The 11,148-nt window shown below is 44.7% G+C and overlaps 1 protein-coding gene and 1 pseudogene across 5 annotated transcripts in view; one reads left to right on the top strand and one right to left on the bottom strand.

Annotated features, from left to right (window-relative positions):
• The window catches only part of CTNNA1 (catenin alpha 1), a 183,998-nt gene that overhangs the window by 2,765 nt on the left and 170,085 nt on the right, over positions 1-11,148 (top strand). Inside the window, exon 2 of one of the 5 annotated variants that reach the window (XM_063642742.1) lies at positions 4,412-4,570. The exons of 3 other annotated variants lie outside the window; for them this stretch is intronic. The gene's annotated coding sequence lies outside the window, so the exon portion shown is untranslated. Of the gene's footprint in view, positions 1-4,411; positions 4,571-7,365; positions 7,446-11,148 lie in introns of those variants that run through there. One more of the 5 variants, XM_063642743.1, reaches the window with a different exon arrangement.
• Positions 6,007-6,331, bottom strand: LOC129486329 (small ribosomal subunit protein eS27-like; annotated as a pseudogene).

Genomic DNA, 11,148 nt, shown 5'->3' with positions numbered 1-11,148 from the left:
CTCAAGGAGCTGGGATTACAGGTGTGTGCCAACGTGCCCGCCTAATTTTTTTGTATTTTTGGTAGAGATAGGGTTTTTACCATGTTGGCCAGGGCTGGTCTCAAACTCCTGACCTCATGATCCACCCACTTCGGCCTCCCAAAGTGCTGGGATTACAGGCTTCAGCCACTGTGCCCAGCCTGCTTTTTTTATTTTTAGCAGAGATGGGGTTTCATCATATTGGTCAGGCTGGTCTCTAACTCCTGACCTCAGGTGATCCACCCACCTCAGCCTTCCAAAGTGCTGGGCTTACAGGTGTGAACCACCGTACTTTCGGATTTCTTTGAGAAAGTAACTCACCGTGGGGCATGACACACAGCCCTGATTGTTGGGGGTAGTGGTGTGTGCTGGTGAGGATATGGAGAGAAGGAACAGGGCCCTCTGCATTTGTAAAGGTCCTGACACAGGAAAGACTCCGTGTGTTTAGAGACTTTGAGAGAAGACTTTGTATAGCTTGGGTACTTTTTCGGTGGGGAGAAGACCTCACATGAGATTGCCAGAGAAGGCAGAGGCCATGTTGGGGTTTTATTCTAGAGGTGTAAGAAGCCATTGCAGGGAGTTTCATGATTTGATTTCCTTTTTAAGACTCCTGCTAGTGCTTGGAGAAGGCTTGTGTTTGTGTGCATGTGGAAGCAGAGAGTTGAGCTAGGAAGATGGTGGAGTTCGAGGTGGTAGGGATGAAGAGAGCTGTATTTTGGAGAAATGAGACAGGACTTAAATATGGATTGGGGCTGGACAGGGTGGCTCATGCCTATAATCCTGTTTTTTTTTTTTTTTTTTTTTGGGAGGATCACTTGAAGCTAGGAGTTCAAGACCAGCCTGAGCAACTTAATGAGACCCCGCCTCTAAAAAAAAAAATCAACTAGGCATGGTGACACGCTCTGTAGTCCCAGCTACTCAGGAGGCTGAAGTGGGAGGATTCATCACTTGAGCTTGGGAGGTGGAGGTTGCAGTGAGCTGTGATCACGTCACACTGCAGCCTGGGTGACAGAGTGAGACCCTGTCTCGAAAAAAAGGGAGGAAGGGAGGGAGGAAGGAAGGAAAAAGAAAGAAAATAGAATGGTGGTTGTTAGGGGCCAGGTGAAGGGGAATAGGGAGCTATTGTTATGGGTACAGAGTTCAGTCTGGGAAGATGAAAAAAGTTCTGGAAATGGATGGTGAATGTATGTAATGCCACTGAGGCATACAGTATTTAAAAATAGTTCAAGGCTGCTGTGAACTATGATCATGCCCCTGCACTCCAGCCTGGGCAACACAGTGAGACCCTGACTCAGAAAAAAAAAAATGGACTGGATGTTGGGGGCCTAGGGTAAAGTTGCTTCCTCAGTGATTCCCTTCTGCTCTCCCTTTCATGATGAGTTTTAGTTGTATCTTAAGACTCAGCACTTTCATTTCTGGTAGCAAATTTCTTAGCACTGGGCAGTGCATTACGTTATGCTGTACATTATTATTGATGTACTTGTTTGCCTTTACTGCTAGGAAAGGAGCCTTGTAAGCTCCTTGAAGGCGGTAACTGATAACCTTAGTTCTTGTCTTGGTGCTTAGTACCTGGCATGGAGGGCAAATTAGATGCTTGTTGAGTGAGGGAGGAAAAAGTCTTTTCTGCCTGGAGTCTAGCTTGTGGATGGAATGATAACAGATGAGGCAACAGTCAGATTATGGAGGGCCTCAAATACCAAATTTGGGCAAATTGAGAACCATCTACAGCCCATTCTTCTTCCTTGCCACCCAGATCTAATCACTGATGAAATCCTCTCCATGCAGTCCTCAGCTTATATGTAATATATTCGTTTTTTCTCTTCTCTATTTCTTTCTTTCTTTTTTTTTTTTTTTTTTTTGCGACGGAGTTTTGCTCTTGTTGCCCAGGCAGGAGTGCAATGGCTTGATGTCAGCTCACTGCAACCTCTGTCTCCTGGGTTCAAGTGATTCTCCTGCCTCAGCCTCCCAGGTAGCTGGGATTACAGGCATGTGCCACCACACCTGGCTAATTTTGTATTTTAATTTTATTTATTTATTTTTTATTTTTTATTTTTTTTGAGATGGAGTCTTGCTCTGTCACCCAGGCTGGAGTGCAGTGGTGCAATCTTGGCTTCCTGCAACCTCCGCCTCCCAGGTTCATGCCGTTCTCCTGCCTCAGCCTCCCGAGTAGCTGGGACTACAGGTGCCTGCCACCACACCTGGCTAATTTTTTTTGTTTGCTGGTTTTTTGTTTTTTGTTTTTTTTTTGAGACGGGGTCTCACTCTGTTGCCAGGCTGGAGTGCAGTGGCACGATCTCGGCTCATTGCAACCTCCACCTCCCATGTTCAAGTGATTCTCCTGCCTCAGCCTCCCGAATAGCTGGTACTACAGGCACGTGCCACCATGTCCAGCTAATTTTTGTATTTTTAGTAGAGGTGGCATTTCACCATGTTGGCCAGGATAGTCTTGATCTCTTGACCTCGTAATCTGCCCGCCTCGGCCTCCCAAGGTGCTGGGATTACAGGCGTGAGCCACCACACCTGGCTGATATTTTTATTTTTAAAATACATTATTTTCTTGATTTTTCCCATACCTTCCTTTAGTTTTTTGAACATCTATAAGACAGTTGTTTTAATGTCTTTGTCTAGTAGGTCTTCCATCTGGTCTTTCTCTGGGACAGTTTTTTTTTTTTGGTTTTTTTTTTTTTTGAGATGGAGTTTTGCTCTTGTTGCCCAGACTGGAGTGCAATGGCGTGATCTCAGCTCACTGCACTGCCTCCCAGCTTCAAGTGATTCTCCTGCCTCAGCCTCTTGAGTAGCTGGGATTACAGGCATGCGCCACCACGCCTGGCTGATTTTGTATTTTTAGTAGAGACAGGGTTTCTCCATGTTGGTCAGGCTGGTCTCGAACTCCTGACCTCAGATGATCAGCCAGCCTCAGCCTCCCAAAGTGCTGGGATTACAGGCATGAGCCACCACGCCCAGCAACTGGGACAGTTTTTATTGGTTAATTTTTTTTTTCTTTTAATGGGCCATACTTTCCTGCATCTTTGTATGACCTGTGACTTTTTAATTTTTTTTTTGAAAACTGACATTTGAATCTAATGATGTGCTAACTCTGAAAATTGGATTCTTCTCATTCCCAGGGTTTCCTGGGTTTTTTTGTTTATTTGTTACAGTTTGTTTTTATGCTGAGGATCAGCCCGAGATATAAACTTAAGAACTTCTCAGGTCTTTTTTGAGCCTGCACCTTTCCCTGGGTGCATGCACCATGGTAACTTTTTTCCTTATCTCCCCCACACCCTCATGATTGCTTTTGAATATCCTAGTCTTTAAAGTCTAGCTCCCAAAGAGGAAAAAGAGAAAAATGAAGAAAGTAGGGAGGTGGGGGCCATTGGCCCATTAAATTCTCTGGAAGTCTACTTCAGCTGGAGGGGGAGGACTTGCAGTCATGGAGGGGGTGCAATAATGGCTATCCTTCTCAGTGTCTGCCTATCCCTGATTAGAAGCAGCAATCAGCAATTAGAGTATGGATCCCTAATGGGAGGACAGGGTCCTTATTGCCCATCCTGGTTCCCAAAAGCTGCTTGCAAGCTGTTTCAGGAATGCATTCTAGGTTTTCTGCCCATGGCTGGGGGCTAGGGAATGGGGTAGCTGCTGCTCAGCTAAGGGCTGAAATTGACTGAAATTAACCCAATTTACTGTCCCAGTCTTTCCTTGGAAGTTGCAAGCTTTCTTCAACAGTCCCCAGAATTACATCCGACTAATTATGCCAGTGTAATTGTCTAGGTGGGGAGACTGATCTTGGTGTTTCCTACTCTACTGTTTTAGAATCCAGAATCTTCTCCCAGAATTTCTTTCCTTTTTTTTTTTATGAGATGGAGTTTTGCTCTTGTCGCCCAGGCTGGAGTGCAATGGCGCGATCTTGGCTCACCGCAACCTCTGCCTCCTGGGTTCAAGCGATTCTCCTCCCTCAGCCTCCTGAGTAGCTGGGATACAGGCATGCGCCACCATGCCTGGCTAATTTTGTATTTTTAGTAGAGACGGGGTTTCTCCATGTTGGTCAGGCTGGTCTTGAACTCCTGACCTCAGGTGATCCACCCGCCTTCCAAAGTGCTGGGATTAACAGGAGTGAGCCACCGTGCTCAGCCGAATTTCTTCCCTTTTAAAGGCTGAATAATGTTCCATTTATTGTATGTATATGCCATATTTTGTTTATCCATTCGTACATTTTTTTTTTTTTTTTTTGGGGACAGAGTCTCATGCTGTTGTCCAGGCTGGAGTGCAGTGGTGCGATCTTGGCTCACCACAACCTCTGCCTCCCAAGCTCAAACGATTTTCCTGCCTCAGCCTCCTGAGTAGCTGGGATTACAGGTGTGTGCCACTACCGCCCGGCTAATTTCTTTATTTTTAGTAGAAACGGGGTTTCACCATATTGACCAGGCTGGTCTCTAACTCCTGACCTCAAATGATTCACCTGCCTCAGCCTCGAAAACTGCTGGGATTACAGGCGTGAGCCACCACGTCTGGACTATCCATTCATATGTTGATGGACATTTGGATTATTTCCAAGGTATGCTACTTTTTTATAGCTCTTAAAATTTTTCCAAATTCCTCTCCAGAAATGTACTTTATCATCTCCTGTGGTACATCAGGGTATTTTCCACTTTAGACATTCTTGATTTATTGTTTGAGTACTTGAAGTGGTGTGACTGTAGGCTGACTGTTGAATGAAGCTGAAAGGGGGGTTTTAATAGCAGGTCACAAACTTGGATAGAAGAGGAAATGTCTCTCGGGCTGGTTGGATATATAATAAGTTCTGGAAGGCCACATGCTGGTGATGATGTCATCCAGAAAGGGTTTGGTACTGAATTTCTGTCCAGGAATGTTCCTTGTCAGGGATGTTAGGGATCTGCCTTGTCAACTGTAGTCCTTCGTCAGCCTCTTCAGAAGTTGATGCCCACTTAGCTCTTGAAGCAGGTGTTCTAAGTAAATAATATTTTGTACTCTTGTATTCTGTGGTTTAGTTGTAGGTACATGCTGTTGTGAAAATAAATTCATTTGACTTCTCTATATCTTGATCGTGGAGGTGATCACACAGCTGTTACTTATTTTTTTTGAGACAGAGTCTCACTCTGTCGCCCAGTCTGGAGTGCAGTGGCATGATCTCGGCTCACTGCAACCTCCGCTTCCTGAGTTCAAATGATTCTCCTGCCTCAGCTTCCTGAGTAGCTGGGATTGCAAGCATGTGTCACCACGACCTGGCTAATTTTTGTATTTTTAGTAGAGACGGGGTTTCATCATTTTGGCCAGGCTGGTTTTGAACTCCTGACCTCAAATGATCCGTCAGCCTCCTGAAGTGCTGGGATTGCAGGCTTGAGCCCCTCACCTGGCCCACACAACTGTTTTTAGATTGGTGTACGAGAGAGTGAATTTTATTGTGCGTAAAAGGTGAAAAAATGAACAGGTAAAAAAATTTACTCAAAAAAATTATGGGGGTGAGTTTGGCCTTCTATATGGAGATAATAAATAAGTAGTGAAAAATATGAACCCAATTATTCTTTCTACCTTCCCTGCCTGAATCATTTTTTTCTCAAGTGACCGAAGCCACACACTTTGAGGTCTTTCTGTTGTTGTTGAGACAGGGTCTCGCTCAGTCATCCAGGCTGGAGTGCAGTGGTGTGATCACACCTCACTGCAGCCTTGACCTCCTGGGTTGAAAGTGATCCTCTCACCGCAGCTTCCTTTGTAGCTGGGACTACAGGCGCCTGCCACCATGCCTGGCTAATTTTTGTGTTTTCTGTAGAGACAGAGTTTCACCATGTTTCCCAGGCTGGTCTCAAACTCCTGAGCTCAAGTGATCGACATGCCTTGGCCTCCCAAAGAGCTGAGATTACAGGCGTGACCCACTGCGCCTGGCCCACTTTGAAGTCCTAAAGAAATTTAGGTTATTCTTTTTTTTTTTTTTTAATCCAAAATGCGTTTATTGAGATGGTTTCCCACTCATCTTGATTCAGAGTGCTTTCAGTGCTGCTTCCTCCTGTAGGAACATCCTTCGGTAAGCCTTGCTTTTCTTCCTGTAGGCTAGCAGAGGACAGTGGAGCAGCCAACACACAAAACTACCATTTGTGCATGGCTAAAGACCGTGGTGATTTTATAGCATCCTGGGCATTTCACATCCATGAAGTAGGAATTGGGGCTCTGCACCAGGCGTTTCTTCTTGTGTTTCCTCTTCTCCTCTTCTGGAGAGGGATGAAGGAGATCCTTTGCGAGAGGCATGTTCTCGTGTGGGTAGGTCATCACCGCCGGAAAAAGCAGAAATTTAGGTTATTCTATGCCTGTTGGAGGATTTAAGTCTTATTAGCACCTTCTGTTTTCTGTAAGGAAAAAAGTTAAAACACATCTGGAACAGTCTCATAGAGCAGCACTTTCTGAAACTTGCCCGGGTACCAGTATGCCTGCTTCCAGACCTTGAAGATACTATGTGTACAGCTTGGTGATCTGCTCTGCCCCCCACATGTTGTGGGCCTGGATTGAATGGACTGAACAATGTGGGGAATTAGTCCAGCGTGACTTGCCTTGTCTCATGCTGTTTGATCACTTGTGAGAGCACTATACTGAATTATCCATTATTGAAAGTTCCAAGTGTGCAGAAAGAACCACACTTCAAAAGTAAAATGTCAACATTGCCCTTTCTCTGTTAGAGCCTTAAATGTTCATTATTTTCTTTAGTTTTTTTTTTAATAACTATCAAACTTATTTTTCTCCACGTGGAAGTATGCCACAACCCCATTTCTAATGGAGCTTGAAATTAGCATGCATTTCCATTTACTTGTTGATGGACTGTCATCGATCAACCCCTCTTTCTGATTGGGATTTAATTTGTGGGGTTTTTTTTTTTTTTTACCAGCTGCAAGTTTGGAGTAATGCATGTAATGTAAATATAGTTCCCAGGGCAACTTCAGATGTTCTAAATACTTGTAACATTTGCTCATTTTGAACAATATTGTATGAGTAGTGTAAGTGATTTTTAAAATGTCTGTCTTTTTTTCATGTTCCCATTTTATTAAAAGAAGGGATTGGAACTGTATTGTGGAAGCTACTGTAATTTTCATCCCTAAGAGTTTTTTTTCCTTTTAGACTAAAAGTGCTTAACAGAAGAAAAATTTATCTTTCTTAATTGCTAATTTAAAGGCTAATTTTTTTCCTAGATTGCTTAGTTTTGACTATTTGATTCCATTATATCAAGCTGTGAATTTCCTTCATTTTCTTGTTTTGAGGTTTCATTATTAAATATTGTCAAAAATAAGTGGATCATCAACTCTCTTGAAAGTGTCTTATTGCTATGTTTTTTTTTTGTCAGTATTTGACATTCTGAATTGAAGATGTGAGTTTGGAAGCCTGGTTAATTACCAAGTTACGTAATCCTGTATTTGTTTATTAACCAGGTTAGTCTACAGACTGTTCTTCAAACTGAAAGTGCTGTTATAACTCAGAAAAATACATTCACTATGGCCCATTTCAAGTTAAATGAAGGATTGAGCCTTTGATAGAGCATTTGCCCTATGTGGCTGTGTTACATGCACGCTTTCTAGGCAAAGATGTATTTTTTTTTTTTTTTTTTTGAGACGGAGTCTTGCTCTGTCGCCCAGGCTGGAGTGCAGTGGTGCGATCTTGGCTCACTGCAAGCTCCGCCTCCCAGGTTCATGCCATTCTCCTGCCTCAGCCTCCGGAGTAGCTGGGACTACAGGCGCCTCCCACCGCGCCTGGCTAATTTTTTGTATTTTTAGTAGAGACAGGGTTTCACTGTGGTCTCGATCTCCTGACCTTGTGATCCACCCGCCTCGGCCTCCCAAAGTGCTGGGATTACAGGCGTGAGCCACCGCGCCCGGCCTGTATTGTTACCATTCTCTCATGGTATGTTGAATATTTCGTTAGATTCAATATTTCAATATTAATCCAAGCTTTTTTTTTTTTTTTTTGAGACAGGGTCAAGCCATCCTCCCACCTCAACCTTCTGAATAGATGGGACCATAGGTGTGTACTACGACACCCAGCTAATTTTTTATATTTTTAGTAGAGACAGGTCTCACCATATTGCCCAGGCTGATCTTGAATTCCTGAACTCAAGCGATCTGCCCACCTTGGCCTCCAAAGTGCTGGGATTACAGGCATGTGCCACTGTGCCTGGCCTGAGTTTGTAATCCAAATTCTAAATCATGGTTTGTGAAATATGATGGTGCAGTGAATAAGCTAGAGGCTAAAAGGGAGAGGCATGTTACTATTACTGATGAAACAGTGTTTGTGGGTTTTATATTCCTGGAGATCTCTAAATTGGCAAAAGGTTTCCTGAGGGATTCATTTGTTATCATTCTCTTGCTTCTGTGGACCTGGGTTATCATGTTTTTAGAAAAGCTTTGGACTGACTTTGAAGTGTGTCTTTAGAAACTTGCCATTTTGGCCGGGTTCGGTGGCTCACGCCTTTAATCCCAGCACTTTGGGAGGCGGGCGGATCACCTGAGGTCAGGAGTTCAAGACCAGCCTGAATAACATGGAGAAACATCGTCTCTACTAAAAATACAAAAAATTGCAGGGCGCGGTGTCTCACACCTGTAATCCCAGCTACTCCTGAGGCTGAGGCAGGAGAATTGCTTGAACCCGGGAGGTGGAGGTTGCAGTGAGCCGAGATTGTGCCATTTGCACTCCTGGGCGACAGAGCGAGAATCCGTCTCAAAACAAAAAACAAAAAGCAAAAAAATAATTAGCCGGGCATGGTGGCACATGCCTGTAATCCCAGCTACTCGGGAGGCTGAGGCAGAAGAATCCCTTGAACCTGGAAGGCGGAGGTTGCAGTGAGCTGAGATCGTGCCATTGCACTCCAGCCTGGGCAACAAGAGCGAAACTCTGTCTCAACAAAAAAAAGAAACCTTCCATTTTGCAGAGAAGTAACTAAGTGAAATGTGAGTTTGATCCCTTGGGAGGGAAAAAAAGTGGAAATGGAAGATGGCAACTTTTCTTCTTCTTCTTTATTTGAGACGGAGTTTTGCTTTTGTTGCCCAGGCTGGAGTGCAGTGGTGTGATCTCAGCTCACCGCCACCTCTGCCTCCTGGGTTCAAGTGATTCTCCTGCCTCAGCCTCCCGAGTAGCTGGGATTACAGGCACGCGCCACCACGCCTGGCTGATTTTGTATTTTATTAGAGACGGGGTTTCTCCATGTTGGTCAGGCTGGTCTCGAACTCCTGACCTCGGGTGATCCGCCCACCTCAGCCTCCCAAAGTGCTGGGATTATAGGTGTGTGCCACTGCACCCGGCCAGATGACATTTATTTCGGGTCTTTAAGACCAGTGAAAGATGTGATGTTTTCTAGTTGCTTTGAGTTAGTCTAAAGCAGTAATTTGCTGTATCTCTCTTTTTTTTTTTTTTTTTTTTGAGATCTCACCCTGTCGCCCAGGCTGGAGTGGGAGTGCAGTGATGCGATCTCTGTTCACTGCAGCCTCTGCCTCCAGGATTCTAGCGATTCTTCTGCCTCAGCCTTCCGAGTATCTGGGATTACAGGTGCCTGCCACCATGCCCAGCTAGTGTTCTTATTTTTAGTAGAGATGAGGTTTCATCATGTTGGCCAGGCTGGTCTTGAACTCCTGACCTCAAGTGATCCACCAGCCTCTTCCTCCCAGAGTGCTGGGATTATAGGTGAGAGCCACTGTGCCTGGCCATTTTGCTGTATCTCAATTGCATCAGGAAGGGCTCACTTATATACAGTTCATTTATTAAGTCTTCCTTGCAAAGCAGTATGCTGTGTGCTGGAGAGATGTTAATGTATAAGCCACCATTGCTAACCCCAGGAAATTTATGAACTCATGAGATTAGGTTTGGTAAAATAGCTGATAGGTAAGAATTGGCGTTGGGCGCGGTGGCTCATGCCTGTAATCCCAGCACTTTGAGAGGCCGAGGCAGGTGGATCACGACGTCAAGAGATTGAGACCATCCTGGCCAACATGGTGAAACCCTGTCTCTACTAAAAATATAAAAATTAGCTGGGCATGGTGGTGCCTGCCTGTAGTCCCAGCTACTCGGGAGGCTGAGGGAGGAGAATCATTTCAACCTGGGAGGCAGAGGTTGCAGTGAGCTAAGGTCGCGCTACTGCACTCCAGCCTGGCGATAGAGTGAGACTCTGTCTCAAAAAAAAAAAAAAAAAAAAATTTGGCAGTTTATACCCACTTTTTGCTAATCTGTCATGAGAGATGTTTCTTATTTCTTTGTGCATAGAGCAGTTGAGCTAATTCATTTAAACATGTATAGAGTGTTAGATTGGATGAAAGTTACCACGATCAAAAAACCATGGTGCATGTGCTCGAAAGAGCTCTGTTTCATGGGAGACACACATACACACATACAGATAATAGTGCTATGTGACAAGTGCTGGGGGAACATGGTATGTTGTGTCTCTTTGTAAGGCAGAGATGACAGATGTCTGAGTCTTGAAGGAAAATCAGTAGCTTTCCAGTCTGAGAAGACTTGAAGGGTGCTCTGGGCAGAGGAACAGTCTTGTGTATAGATCTGGAGGCATGCAGGTGCATTGGGGAATATTTTCTTGGAGTGGAGACAGGTGATAAGGCTGACAGGCTAGAGTAGGCAAGGCTTGCAGGAGTTTTTGGCTTCATCCTGTATGTAGTGGGGAAGCAATACTTTTTTTTTTTTTTTTTCAGAGGGAGTGACCCAATGATAATGATAGCTGGGGCTCCCTGGAGAATGATTGGAAATAAGAAGACACCTAGATATTCTCAACCAGAGATAACAGAGCCCTGGGAACAGGAAGGGGGTTAGGCGGGTGAGTGAGGTGTTTACTGAGGTGCGGAGGAGAAAGAAAATGAGGCTAGAGTCTCCTTCTAGGGACCTTGATTGGTGGAACTTTGGTCAGCAGAGAAGGGGAAGGCCACAGTGGGAATACAATGGAGTATAGAGGGGATGCTTGGTTTGGGGCTCATGGAGTTTGAGGAATTCAGCTCTGCAGTTAAGTGCATGGAGAAGTCCTATCCTTGTGAAAATGCAGCTCTGGTGAAGGCATGTCTCGTCCCTTCCCACCTTCACTGTGGTAACTGGAAGAGGTGGGGTTTGCTCCTTTACCTTTGTTTTTTAGGGGGCAGAGGGAAG

This window comes from Symphalangus syndactylus, chromosome 7 (assembly GCF_028878055.3).
Source record: "Symphalangus syndactylus isolate Jambi chromosome 7, NHGRI_mSymSyn1-v2.1_pri, whole genome shotgun sequence".
NCBI classification, from domain to species: domain Eukaryota; kingdom Metazoa; phylum Chordata; class Mammalia; order Primates; family Hylobatidae; genus Symphalangus; species Symphalangus syndactylus.
This window is presented reverse-complemented; position numbering and strand designations above follow the sequence as displayed.